The sequence below is a fragment of the Pinus tabuliformis genome, chromosome J, assembly GCF_031772625.1.
Source record: "Pinus tabuliformis cultivar Carrire ecotype Pingquan chromosome J, CPIR1, whole genome shotgun sequence".
Classification (NCBI taxonomy): Eukaryota; Viridiplantae; Streptophyta; class Pinopsida; order Pinales; family Pinaceae; genus Pinus; species Pinus tabuliformis.
This window is the reverse complement of record NC_142295.1, coordinates 22,331,718-22,335,742: the sequence shown is the minus strand read 5'-3', so window position 1 is coordinate 22,335,742 and position 4,025 is coordinate 22,331,718.

Here is a 4,025-nt window from a genome sequence, read left to right as displayed (position 1 = left end):
TATTAAAAACAAATTTACTAAAATATTTTTCCATGTTTATTAAGGGGTGCTAAATTAAACCAAACATTACATGAAATAATTCTTTTCAATGTAAGGGAAAGTATTTCACCATATAGTTTTTTGAATAAAATGACAAGGATTTTTATTAAAGCATCATTTCTTTCTTATAAATCCATTAGTTTGAAGTTGTTTTTTAATTACATGTTAGGTATTTTTTAATTGATTGGTTTCATACAAAATCATTTGTAGAATGTAAGAGTTTTATTGAAACATTTTACATTTTTTTATCTATACTATGACATATAAACATTAATTGCTTAGATATTTGACCAAGTATAATTGTAACTACCTTAGAAATGGCCACCAAATTGATTGTTAACTCCATCACATCAAGGATATCAACATTTTTGTTGTAAGATTCGACATTACATTCTATGTTGTAACAGATGTCATCAAATGATGAAGGTTATACCCATATTAATGACCACTACAATTCATAGGTATAGGATAAATCACAATGTTGGGATGATTTTAAAGATGAAGTTCGAAAAATGATAAGAGATGTCAAGAAATAAGGAGTGTCACAACCATGTTGGTGAAAAATCACATTCACTATGGCTAGTGGGACTAATTCCCCCCCTAGGAGAGGATTACGTGGTAAGGAATTTCTAGTAGCTAGAGAGAAACCTTAGAAACCTACATTCCCAAACTACAAGTTATTTCTTTGAAAGGCACAATCCTAAGAGAACCCTTAGGTATTTTGAGAACATTTACAAAATATATGGTGGGATACAAAAGAGGTAAACTAGAGTGGTACATGATGGGCCTTTTAATTACCTTTCTTATTGTTTAGAAAGACAACCAAAAGTATGTGCATTTAAATATCAACTGAGGTTTGTATGGAACTTGCGAACTATTGTGCATCATATATGCTAGTAAAATATATAGTTGTAGTACTCTTAATAAATGTCATAAGGAATATATTGAGATACTTTCATAAGTCACCAAAATAAATCCTCACCACACTTGTAATGAAAAACACTCTTGCAGAAAAGTAAAGAGCACACTTTGCAGGAAATTAAACACACTTGCAGGAAAGTAAACACACTTGCAGAAGAGTAAACACATTGGTCGTAGAAGGTGGTTTGTTTAAGTGTTTTAAATAATATTGAATTTTGTGACAAAGATGCACATAAAATGCAAGAGATAACAAATTTGTAGGAAACCACAAAACGTAAAAGATTCAAACCAAGATGTGCTCTAAAGACTCATAGCATAAAGGAAATTGAAGTTTTTGGAAAATAAGGTAAAATGGAAAGTAAATTTGAAAATATAGTAATTAGTTAAGCATGAAAAATAGAGCATTATAATGTTAACTGCAAAGTTGTAGAAATGTTAGTTGCAACACTAACCTAATTAGTAAACTACAAATGTAATTGCATATGATTGTGGAAATAACAAAATCACGTGTTAAATATGTAAGAGTTGCAATTTTTTATATGTTCAAGAGTTGCAACATTATGTAATTAACCTAATTAAATGTCAAAATTGTAGCACCATGTAGCTAACAAAATTAGAGTTGTAATAATGTATAAATAATAGAATCATAGTTTCAACAATACACTAAATATAAGAGTCACTAGAAATAAAGAAATGCAAATAAATTGTAGCTATACTACAATGTACAAACAATTACCTTCTTAGACAAGGAACTAGTTAAAGAAAAAACAATGCTCCAGCCAATCAACACACATATTAATGGAAAGAAACAAGAATTTTTATTGCATAAATTAAATTACGGTGAAAAACTAGTGGAGTCTCTCCATATTCTAGTGATCATGTTGATTCATAGATTATTTAGTTGATCTCTTGTTTTTCTACTTATACAAATGTATGGACTATATTAAGACTTTGATGGAAAATATTCGAATTATGATTGTTCCATGTAGCTACAATGAATTCCTTCATAAGATAAAAAAATTAGGAAAATGCTAACTTGATTAACTATGTGACAAGTGGTACCGTGGCCATGCATCAAGTGAAAAGTGTGCATTGTTACCAGTAGATAGACCTCAAGTAATCACATGACAAGCATAAGTAAAGATAAGAGAGACACAAAAATGGAGAATAGGAAAACACACATAGATATATTCTTTCTTATAAGTTGAATTAGAACATATACATTGGTATAAAAACAACAATATATATGTTGTCGGGAGAGTGAAAACAATCTAATTATTTGACTAGATACTTCAACTTAATGAGAGATTTTTCGGCGTACATCACAAGAAATTTTATTTGTCGACACGTTTCAAACCAACTAGTGTGGTTCATTGTCAGGACAAGCTGAATGAGCCGATTAGGCATTTCATGTTAAATAAATAGAACAGAAACTCCAACAGCTAAAAAATGGCTATACTGACAACGACTAGATTTGACTGATTAGTTAGGACCGGATTAGGGTTATAACCATTATTTAATTAAAAAAGGAACCTTGGTTAGTTAAATGGACTATTTTTAACCACCTATAATTATAAATATATATTAAAAATAAATTATAACCAAAGCTAATATTTATTAATAGTTAGTTAGTTATAAAAATTATTAAATATATAAAAGTACCTAATTACTAAATTCAAACATAAGTCAAAGGGGTTGTTCCATACATTAATAAATAAATATTAAATTAATTATAAGCTAAATTAATATTAAATAATAGTTATTTATAAAAGTTCAACAAATATATATAAATAATAGGGTAATTTAAGGTTATGATAATAGAGTAATTTGATGATATTATATATATATATATAAATAAATTAATCTACATTAATAGTACGTAATCCAAGTTATGAAATCTAAATATTAGAGTTGTTAGTAATAAAAGTCATAAACATTGGGGGGTGGTAATAGGTGTAAACAAGGTTGACTGGAGGCTCTGGAGAACAGTGCGATGGTGGAACCCTAGCTAGGGTTTCGGATCAGGCTCCCGTTTCATGGCGTTTGGCACCTGGAGCTTCACAGGAATGACAGCTCTGACCGCCTGAACACCGACAGCGGTATCGATTTCCACGGTTTCCTTTTGTTTTTCTCTGCCGCGGTCCCCTCCCCGTTTACCTTCCGACACCGACCTCCGTTCTTCCCGCTGGACGGTTCCAGATTCGTTCACGGTCACAGGCTCTACATTCCGACAGTTACTATGGGCGAAGAGGATATTTTGGATTATGAAGCGGACCCCATGCCCCATCAGGAAATTTGGGCACACACTAGCAGACCGTGCTTGATACCGAGGAGTGTCGCGCTCAGGGTCGAGACAGGTGCTCCCTCGCGGCACTCGCACCTGCCGCTCAAAGGAAAAGAGAAATCTCCTGAGTATAATCTCGCCGACGCTTCCCCGCTGGATTGCCCGCCGTTATCTCCTGCTACCCTACAGATCTTGGGTCCTTGTTTCCAATCCTCGCCATCTCTGGACGCTCCGCTTCAGCTCCACATTAGACTTAACTTCCCCCTGCCCCAGCCTCCTCCGCCCCCTTCTAGCTCCCACTCCCTCTCAGTCTCCTTTATGCCGCAGACCCAACGGCTCCCCCCCCCACTCCTCCCTTCCCCCTCCCCCGGGCACTTCTACCTCGGCTCCCCATTCCCCTATTCGGTCAGGCTGTTTCACTCCGCCGTTGATACCTGCTCGCTCTGTGGGTTCCGCTCAACACAGCTCCTCGGACCCGTGCCGCAGACTTCTGAAGGAGACCCCCTTTGGCAAGCGCTCTGAGAAGGTAAAGAAAGGCAGATGCCTACGTGCTATTGATCCAGATTTCAGTGTTATTTTTGGGCCTGAAGCTCCGCTGCCGGACGTGATGGACGCCTCTCGTAAAGTCCTGGTGGGTCGGGTTCGTGGGCGCACCTACACGGCCGAACGATTAAAGCTCTGGGTGGAGGAGATTTGGGGTTCACTGCTTAAGGATTTACCAGAAGTCATGGTCCTCACCCGGGGCTGGTTCGCTTTGCACTTCAATCGGCCTGACCTCACC